Here is an 11,391-nt window from a genome sequence, read left to right as displayed (position 1 = left end):
CACTTCACATCAAGGGCTGGGGTTCATAAGCACTCTAGAATGTCTGAGAGATAAAAGGATGGTTATGAAAGCATGCTGCAGGCTGCAAAAGCCGTCAAATTTGTGGTAATCAGTTAGAGGAGCTACAGGAAACTAATATAGTCTGTAAGAGCCTTGAGAGATTTCCTAGAATACTGTGTAGTCATTAAAAATATTCAACAAGACTTTGTAACCACATGAAAAATGTTCACGCTACAATGTTCTCTAAGAAGCAAGGTTAAGAACCAAAGCTGTTGGTATGGTGAGCACAGCTACCTAAAAATACAGAGAAAAGAGACCAAAAAGCACAGAGGTGGTCCTAGAGCAGGGGATGCTGCTTCTTTCTACGCTTCATTTTGAAATCTAGTGAATCCTGGTACTTCCGGTAGCTTTTAAAGTGTTGTCCACTTCTTGGTTATTATGTTGGGCAACATCAAAGATGCTGAAGGTCTGACTTTGAACAATGGACCATGAGTCAGACTGCGACAGGCTCTGACTTGTTCACTGCTGTACCCTCTGTGCTTGGGACAGTGCCTACACATCCCAGGTGCTCAGGCAGTGCACATTTGTTGACTGACAATGAGCAGTTGGACAGGTGTTCAGGGCCCTGAGCACAGCACTAACTTTCTTTGAACAACAGAACTGAGCAGAATGCCTTGCACAGAGCTGGCTTGCATACAGAAGGCACTCAGTGATGGCTGGATTAAACCAAATGGCAGGAAACTATCCTGGAGCGAGTGCATGTGCAAACCTGCAATGAGAGGTAGCTGGGATATTGGCCACGTCCGCCCAGATTGGGAAAGTCAGTGTCGTAGTGTATTCGGGCTGCTATAACAGGATACCACAGACTGGGTGGCTTGTAAACAACAGAAATCTATTTCTCACAGTTCTGGAGGCTGAAAGTCCAAATCAAGGCACACGCGGATTTGGCATCTGGAGAGAGCCAACTTCCCGTTCATAGAGGGTCCTCCCCTGTATCATCACGAGGCAGAAGAGGTGAGGGGGTACCATCACGCTGGGGGGTGGGGTGCAACATATAAACTTTGGGAGGACGTGGGCATTTAGTCCCTAAAGTCAGGGAAAACGACTTTCGTGGGGAGCAGATGGGATCCTTCTCTGACACTTAAAATTCATCCCAGGGCAGGAGGGAAGTGTGTGTGGAAAATATAAGCATCCCTCCTCCTTCCTTCAGCATTCTTTGAAAATCAGAGATGAGGCACCCATGGAGTGATTGGGGAGTAAACTAAGGGACTGGAATTAATGAAGCAGAAATGGCCCAAATTCTGAGGAGTTTCATAGAACGCGCAAGGGTAACGAGTGTGACTGCGGCTCCTCCTGTTAGATCCCAGCACCTACCATGACGCCTCGGTCTTGGCAGACACTCGGCAAGTAGTTATTAAGTGAATGAATGAACGGAAGACCAGGCAGTCCCCTGGGCAGTGATGGGAAGGAGTATGCCCCCTGCTCCCCACCAGGGGACAGGCACCAGCACAGCTTGGGGACCCAGAGGCACAAGCAGAGGTAGGGCAGGGGAGCTGCAGACACGGCAGCAGAGGGCTGAGCCCCATGCTTTCCTCTCAACCTCCTCCTCCTAGGGAGGAAAACGCTCTTCTCAAGAGTTCCTGAGCCCAGGGCTCCTGGCATCTAGTGATCCCAGGAAACCATTTAACCTTTTGGCTTCTTGGTTTCCTAGCTCAAGGAGTGAAGTGGGGAAATTAATAGTGACCTCCATTCCCAGCGATTACAGGCATTAACTAAACAAGACTTGCAAGTGCTTTTAAAATTCAATTTTCTGGGCTGAGAAGGCGGGCCTGCCACAGGAGAGGGGACGGGCTTTACTGCCCATGGGCAGTGGGGTCACACCTGGGGCCTTTGCCAATGAGGAAAGTTCCCAACACTGCAGTTTCAAGACAGAATTCAGGAAGTGCCAGACCGAGGACAGATCAAGACAAGAGAAGGAGGAAGCCGTCGAGGGCTGGCCAGAGGAAGGCAAGGACCTGGCGTGGGGCAGTCCCTGAATAATCCCTGCCAGGGGGAGAGGGAGGCAGGACGCCCAGGTCCTAGTCCAGTGGGTGGCCTTGAACCTCAGCCTCCCATGCGGCTGGATTAGAGACGGCTAAGGGCGCTTTCAGATTTGTCAATTCACAGCGTTTCCAGCTTCTGGGGCACATATTTTCCCAAAAGTAAAGGGGAACACAGTTTCAAGCCACACCACACCCTAAACTGATAACTCCATCTCTGACTGGGTAATTCGAGTTTCCCAGAACTAGAATTTGAATATATGAACAGTTGTTTAAAACAAAAACCTGGAATTAATGACATAATCCCCTTCAAACCCATTAAACTTTTCTTCTTATAACAAAATCAAAAACCAACGGAACGAGAACTAATAACGTTAACTCTCTCTTTTTGAACCACGAGCTTGAAGCCTACGTGGATGATGAAGCTTTGCTGAAGCGTTCAAAGATCACCCTTGGGTAGTGTCATGCAGTGGGAAGGGCACGGCTCTGGAGCTGCATCCATGGCCATCGATGAGCTGGGTCACCTGAGCAGGTCACCGAAATTTCCTTCACTTCCTTCCCCTCTGACATATTTGACTATCACACAGATTAGGGCTAATTTAGGTAAAGTGCCTAGCCCAGTATTAACCCGTGGTAAGTACTCAATCCATTAATATTATTATTTTGCTATTTAACAATTAAACATTTGATGTATGTGATTCTCAAAGTATCACAAATGTAAAAGGTAGAAATTCTAGTGTGGATACTTCCAACTCCTAACTCTTCTAACTAGACAAAGGCATTTAAACACACACACACACACACACACACACAAAACCCTGGATGTCCATGCAGAGTTCTGAGCACCTAAAGGGTACATAATGCAAAAGCATTTTTTTCCCAATTTCAGTAGAATTTAGCTTTTTCAAAACTAAAAGCTCACAACAAGGTAGAAAAAGTCTAGGGGCCGGCAAGTGCCTAGGTGTCACCCCCAAAGTGCCAAAATCCGTGAGACCCTTCCACGATGTGTTGGTGCAGAAGAGCTAAATGCCTTCAGTGGTTATTGAGATGTGTCGTGTGTGTGTGTGTGTGTGTGTGTGTGTGTGTGTGTGTGTGTTGCTTTTGCCCCCAGTTAACATCCTATCAACAGAGCTGAAGAACTATTCATATGACCTGGAGGTCATTTCTCCTCCCAAGAAACTGGAAACAGGTCATGGAGGAGAAAGGGAACTCAGAGTGTTCACGACGATCGGGGCAATCAGAGAGGATACACAGTTTCACCGAGCGTGGCCAGCCCAGGGGTCTCAGCTTAGAGGGCAACCTGATAGTCAAGCTAGAATCTCCCTCTGTCGATGCACTAGATTGACAGAAAGGAAAAGAATCCTCCCCAGACACAAAAGTACACTTGTTTTCAGATTAATGCATGTTGAATGTAAGCTTTTCAGCCCTTCTCAGAAGGAGTTAACGCGTGCTTGCTTCAGGCCGAGGCAGAGCCTCAGTGCTATCGTTTCTTAAAGTACTTGCTTGCAGAGGTGACCTGACCGCTTGCTCATTAATGCACTGAAGGACTGCTCTTTCCTAACATCTCATGATACTAATTCACAAGGACACTAAAGAGTTTGCTTAAATTAGTGGCGACAGAGAGACAAGCCAGAATGCACGCTGGATGGATGTGACATGTTTCCCCCGACAAAGTCTAAAGTCATCTGTATGGGGTCCTCATTTCCTCCTTCCGCTTGCCGCAGAGCATCTCAGTTACCTGCTGTTAAGCATCTTGGCCTTATCTTTGTGTAACCAATGCCCATTTCTCTTTTCAAAAATGACTAACAGGAATTCAGGGTATTGTGTTGGATTTTAATGGGTTATTCTCTTTCTCATGTGTTGGTTTCCCAAAAGTCCCACAGTGGTTTCCTCTCTCCTGCGTCTTTAAAAATAAGGTTGAGAATCCTCATCTCTGATGATGTTGAGAGTCAGAATCTTTCTAACAGCCAGCAAGGCTCAATGTTATAAGATTTGGGTGTTGGGGGAATCCTACAGGAACCAGTATTTTAGGTTCTCTGAAATTAGGATATGGAATTGGCTTAAAGTCTTAAAGTGAGCAAGGCCAGGGAGTATAGACACGTCCCTTCGGATGTGCGTGTGCGAGTGTCTCTCTCTCAGCAAAAGGCGAGTTCAGCTAGATTGACTTCCCACAAGCAGCAAGATGAATAATTACATACTTCTGCTAAAGCCCTCGCTGTGCATTTGAACACTGGTGGAGCACAGAGTAACAAGGAAACGTATGAGCCCAAGGTTTTTCCTTTCTTTCTTTCCTTTCTTCCCTTTTTTTTTTTTTTGAGAAACTAAATTCAGAATTTTGTCTTTAGATTTCAGTAATTTCCCAGATTTCATACCATGAAGATTCTGTACCCAACGGTCTTGGCTTAGGCTGGACTTGGTGTGAGTTCCGCTGAAGTTCCCCTTGGACGTGGTCGCCTTTGCCCAGATCGCCTGGAGGGACTGTGCTCCCTACAGCACGCACGTAGCACTCCTTTCCCCCAAACGGAATTTGGTCTCATCCCAAGTATAAACTCCTTCAGTTTTTAGAGAAGCCACATAGTCCTGGTTTTTGAAGCGAAGAGCAGTAGAATTGGCTCTCCCACGTGAAATGTTGAAAGCTTTTACACAGTCAGGATGTACTGTACAATAATGGTCCTAGGTGGTGAGCCAATCTCTTTTTGCATTCGTTGCACATCATTGGGGCTTTTTGTTTTGTTTTTTGGGTTTTTTTGCTAAGTAATCTTTAGCATCATTTTAACATATGCATAATTTTCTTACGTTCAAAACCTTGCTTGGGTAACTCATATTTTGGACAAATATAAGTCTATTTTGAGAAACACATCTTTCATTCATTCAACAAATAATCATCAGGAGCCTTTAATTCCCAGGCCCTATTTATAATTCTTCCTGTTTCCCATGAAGTCGTATTGAGTCAGTGCTCATCACATACAAGTAGCAAAGTCAGGGGTGCATACCTGGGCTGTTGCAGTAGCCAGAGTTCTCTGCCTGCCCCAGTCCAAGAACCACTTCACTCACTGTGCCGGCTACATTCCCAAGTCAAGAGTCGTAGCTAATCCATCCTCTGACCAAAATTTTTCAATGGATTCAATCTATTCCCAGAAAATTAAGTAGAAAGACCTCTGCTTGGCTTTCAAAGCCTTTGTAACATGCTCCCAAACCACCTTAGCACCATCTTCTCCCTCCCCTTCTACTCTGAAACTGGATGTTTGGTCTTGCCTCAGACATCCACTTTCTCTCTGTAGGTTTCTATTTACCTTGTCCTTTTCACCAGAGGTCCCCTCTCCACTCTCAGCTTCTGCCTGCGGAAGTCCTCCTAGGCATTCTTCAGATCCCACTGGTCCATGGAGACGTCCTAATTCTCCTCACAGATGTGACTTTTGCCTATTTTGCCAATATAGGCCTTCCATGATGCCACCCTAATTATAGCCATTTGTTCATTGGAGATGCCACCCCTACTAAATTACACATTTGCAAAAGGCCAAGTCAATGTTATCTTTGCAGCCCAACAATGCTTTGCATTTATTAGGCACCTTCTGTTGCGACGAACTAAAGTCTTAGCGTCATCTTTGAACCCAAAGGCTAGAATCATAGATATTAGCATACGAAAGAGCCTAAGCTGGCCCAACGCTTGATGCTCAAATTGGATTAGAACAGCCTGTGACTTAATGACATAGGATTGGGCAAAGTTCTCTTAGACATGATATCAAAGTCATGGTCCATAAAAGTAAAAATAGATAAATTGGACTTAACCAAAATTTAGAATTTTTCCCCTGCAAAACACCCTCTTGAGAATATAAAATGATAAGCCTTAGACTGGAATAAAATATTTGCACGTCACATATCTGAAAAAGGACTTGTATCCAGAATATATAAAGAACACTCTAAATTCAACAGTAAAAAAGAAACAACTCAATTAGAAAACAGTCAAGAATTGAACAGACACTTCACCAAAGAGGATATTATAGATGGCTAATGACCACATGAAAAGATATTCAACATCATTAGCCATTAAGGTTATGTAAATTAAAGGTATAACAAGATACCACTACACACCTATTAGAATTGCTAAAGCAAAAAGCACTGACAATACCAAGTGCTGATGTGGACGTGAAGCAACCAGATCTCTCATACACTGCTTCCTGGTGGGAACGGAAAATGGTCCAGCCACGCTAGAAAACAGTTTGGAAGTTTCTGATAGATATACACTTACCATACAACCTAACAATCGTACTCCTGAGTGTTTATTCAAGAGAAATGAAAATGTATGTTCACACGAAAGCCTGTACACAAAAGTTATGTGTACAGTATAGTACAATAAAGGCTTTATTTGTAATAGCCCCAAACCAAACAATCCAGATGTCTTTCAACGAGTGAATGGGTACGCAAGTTGTGGTCCATCCATACAAGGAATACTACTCAGTAATAAAAGGGATCACATTATTGATAGATGCAAACAACTTTGATGGATCTCTTGAGTGGCTGAGTGTAAAAGGCCATTGTCCAAGGATTACATCCTATATGATTCCATTTATGTAACATTCCCAATGTTGTACAGCTATAGTGATGGAGAACAGGTCTGTGATCGGCAGGGGTTAGAGCCGGGGAAAGAGTGCCGCCATCAGGGGGTAACTGGAGGAAGTTTCTTCGAGGAGCAGGAACAATCCTATGTCTTGATAGTGATGATAGTTACTGACTCGAAACTTCATCAAACTACACACACATAATCATCATGTAAAGACTGTTACAATCCTAGCAAGATTTTTACCTGAATTAATAGTATTGTGCCAATGTCAATTTCTGGTTTTGACAATATATTGTGGTTATGTCCGATATTATCTTTGAGTTTATCATCCGGGAAACTAGATGAAGAGCATGCAAGAATTCTCAGTCCTAGTTTTCAAATTCTTATGAGTCTTAACTATTTCGAAATAAAAAGCTATCTTAGAAATAGCACATAAATGCGTATAAAATTACAATTATGTTAAGTGCTACTAAGGAGGCATATATAATGTTACGAAAGCCTGCGATAGAGGGATTGACCTGGTTGTGAAGGTCAGGAAAGGCTTGAAAATGAGCCAAGATCTAAAGGAAGGGTAGAGGTTAATGAGGTGACAAGGGCTGGGAGGTTGAATCCAGCTCCCTTGCTTAGGAAAAGTTCAATAAGGTAGGAAAACAGCTCTTTCCATGAACCTCCAAGTGGAAACACACACACGAAAAGACAGACAAGCAGTGATTGCCTCATCTAAGGCGGGTTGAGAAAGAAGTGCAGGGGGAGGGAAGGAAGAGGGGGTGGGGGCGTACCCCAACAACCCGGGTCAGGAGCCCTTGGAGCCAGACCCAGAATCACTGCAGGGCTATTGGGGTACGTGCTAACCCCTATGTCCCCAGCAACCGCTGGTGACGGGATTTCCCATCCGCAGGGGTTTGTGGCAGGTAGAGCGGAACTGTGAGAGCAGTGCATGCCTGTGAGCTTCTCCTGACTTTGTAGAGTGTTAGGGAAGCAAGAAGAGTAAAAGTCAGACTCCTTCTCTTCTTCATGCACCCCCCGGGAGTCTCAGGAGCTGAATGAGGCCCAGGCTGTTGCTGTCCCATCCAGTAAGTCACTTTACCTCTTTGGACGAAGTCTTCTCTTCCATAAAGTGAACTTGGACCAAATGAACTCTCAGCTGACTGAGCACCTGCATCTGGTGATTCTGGTCTCTGACTTTTTGACACCTGTTTTCAAATTACTCTCATATTGGCCTAACAGCTCAGCTTTAGGAGTATCTAGCTAAAAATTGAGAGAAACTGTCATGTCCACATTATGGAGAGATGCTTCCTTTCAAAATTATCCTTTTGCGTGAGAGTGTTCAGTGGTGACCCGGAAGCTCAGATAGAAGACACAGACTGCATCTGAAGTTCCCTGGAAATTATCATGTTACGTCAGATACAAAGAACTGTTTCACTCACTAAGGGCCCAGAGAAAATGAGAAACTGGATGTACTGTTATATAACCTTCCCACCAAGGGAGAATTTAAATTTTCTCTTAATAGTTATTTGACTGAGCTAATATTTAGACATTTAATAAAAGTTTCAACATTTTAGTTAAAATGCTATTTTTACAGTAGTTCTCTGATCAGGAAGATTTAAATTACATTCATTAGTGATGTCATGTTCAATAACTGAAGCCATAACATTAAACTGAGCCCAACTGACTGGCAGAAATATATTTGCTTTAAAAAAAAAGAGAAAGTGAACAAAGGCAGACACGAATAGGAGGGGATTTTTTTTTCTTGTAAGGCTGACATTTTTCTACTGATATTTCTTCAAAGCAAATTATTACTTACCTTTCCACTCAGTCTGATAAAATAATCACAAATATTTTGGATGACTGCATTGAAAGATGGATTTGGAACATTCAGGGCTCACAATAGTCAGGGCCGGGGGGAGCAGAATGGTTATGTATGGTTTCATTTTAACCCGCAACCAACCAAAACATAGGTGTTTATCTTTAAGCCTGTGGAGCAGAAGCATCTAACTGATCCCACTTGGGAGACAGACGGTGAATAATGGGCCATTATATTTTGACGAGACACACAATTGCCTTGAACTTGTCAGGAGTTCAGGTGTGGAGATCCAGCTACCTGAGGCCGTGGCTGGAATGTGATGGTTTGCGAGCTCCGGCTCACGCATCTGCCTGCTGCACCCCTTGTAGGGCCCGGCTCCATTTCACGGGAATAACTCACCTATTCATGAACAATGAGGTTCAAATTGTACTTTTCTTTAACACAACATTAACTCTCAAAGAGCTGGAAATTCAGCACTCGGTTCCGTGAGCTTAGATTGCAAATCAGTCACTGAGAACATTATATGAGCAGTAATCCCATTAAATATATCATCTTGCAAATATCTAAATCCAGTTAATTAACTTGTATTGCAAAAGAGCTCGGAGATATAGTTTTCAGAGAGCAACCATACATTTTAGGGCCCTAATTATATTTAAAGCAAATTCCAGGCTCTACTTTTTATACAAAATAGGTGGAAAACTGCTTTCTAAGGAAAAAATGGATTGATGGAGGGCTACGTTTATGAGATTTGAACAGAAAAGATATTCAAACATCTCAAAAATTAACTGCTTTCTTACATAAACTTTTTACTTGCATTGTAGGGAGGTTTTTAATAAAAGGATTAAACAAAGACTGCCATTTTAATTAAAATTCATAGCAATACAATGTCATCTTTACAATGGCCGTAGAAATTAACCAGCTCATGGAATTAGGCATCCTTCAGAGTTCATAATAATTTGACCTTAGCATGATACCGAAACCCACAATATGTGTAAACTTTAAAATAATCACAGCAAGGACTTATAAATAACAGTCTCACCTAATGAAAATACCATTAATGAGTTAGAAATACATGATGACAATCGCTTAATATTTTTTCAGTGGTCAATAATTATCTGGGATGTGTATGTAGTTATACCACTGTCTGAGATGCAGTGATATATATGTATGCATATATTTGCATATATGTAGTTTGCATAAAATTTGCATAAAGTGTGTGTGGGGGGGTGTCCTCTGATGACACCTACTCCTGTTGGGGCTTGCTTTGTACTAGCCCCACGCCACACACCACGGCAGATCTTCAGTGGTATTTGTCAGTAAAATAAATCCTACCAATATGTGCTTTTCATTACGCTTCAGGAAAAATCCACGCCCTCTAAGTGGGAAATTCAAAACTGACTTATTTTGAAATATTTTATATTGTGGTTTCTCTAGACTATTGTTCAATACAAACATATATATGTTTGCTATTATGAAAATGGCATTAAAGTATAAGAATACTTTCAATATAAATTGTGCTTTTCTTCCAAATAGTTCAAATTCTCATCCTACATGTAAATCCATTTATACGTGTGAAGAATATATGAAATAAAATTTTTTTTAAAAATCTCAGTGCCAGTTGAAGGCTGGGGCAGACACAGTTTTTAAAAGATGTCAACAGGATCGGATTTATTCATGCTAAAATCCATGACCTCATTTGGGGCATCATGGTTCATTGTCCTAAAGAAGAAAGTCCTGGAAATAGTCAGAGATTCTTGCCAACACTATCATTCTCACCATCCAAATGTCACCCATATAAAACATACTATCTTATTAGGAAAATGTGTCTTCTTGTGTACTTATACCAAAACAGTTTTGAGGAGCTTGTTCTATTCAAAGCAGACTTAGGAAATAAAGAATTTAGTTCACCAACCAGCCTTCTTCAGGCACTTTGCAACTAGAAGCTGCAGAAAGTGACTTAGCATCTAACCTCAGATCTAGGAGTCAATCGGTGAGCTTCTTTGTTATAGCATGGTGGGTACTTCTGACAGACTGGTGATGTCAGGAAAACACAGACGTGCTTTAGGAAAACTGTTAGAAACCACCACTTCACGCCCGTCTTCTAAGTTTGCTCTGTGTCTTCCAAGTGCTGTTTAGCAATGTACATGAACTGTCATTTATTCCTCCAAACAGCTCTGCAAGGCAGGTCTATTGTTAAACCCCAAGTTACAGATGAGGAAACCGAAGCTCAGAAGCTTGTAACCTACTTCAGGCCAAAGGTGTAGCAAGTTAAGAGGCTGAGATGCAAATCTAGGCCCATCAAACTCTAAAGTCCACAGACTCCCCCGCTAAGCTACACCCTTCCACCGACAGACACCTTGCCCTATACCCTTAATTCTGCAGTGCCCAGTTTTGCTTCTGTAAACACGTGCTAGAATTAGGAGCATCTTGGTTTGGTCGTTTGTTCCCCAGTGTGGGGGAGGTGGTTAGATTGATACATTCCACAGGAAACAACATGTCCATTGGCTGAGCTTGAGTGAAACTGTGAACATGAAGACACAGAAATACCATGTATGATATGGGTGATGGTGGGGGCACCCAGAGTCCCTCCCTGATACATTTTCCCATGGCAACTTAGGTATTGCTTGTTTTGACACATTTATACACAAGGCGGGAAGAATGGTGCAAGGCAAATGAAAAACTCTTGGGTTAGTCTGAGGACTGAAGTTTGGTGTTGATCTAGTGAAAGGGTTAAATGCCTCCCAGGCCTTCTTGCTTTCACTGCCTCCTGGATCATGTTGTCTAAAGCAAGGCTCCCTGCACCACAGCAAACCAAGACTTATCCTAATGACAGGATAATTAGAAGTATCATTGTGGTAATGATTCTTTTCATCTGGAGAACAGGCTGCACAGAAAAGACCTCTCATTCAGCTAATTCCACCTGCCTATGCCTTTGCCTCTCCCCAGCTTTTTCCCTAGGTCAGTAGCGCAGGGTTAATACCAGGTGT

Source organism: Equus przewalskii, chromosome 1, assembly GCF_037783145.1.
Source record: "Equus przewalskii isolate Varuska chromosome 1, EquPr2, whole genome shotgun sequence".
Lineage (NCBI taxonomy): Eukaryota > Metazoa > Chordata > Mammalia > Perissodactyla > Equidae > Equus > Equus przewalskii.
The sequence above is the reverse complement of the archived record's forward strand: the minus strand, read 5'-3'. Positions refer to the sequence as shown.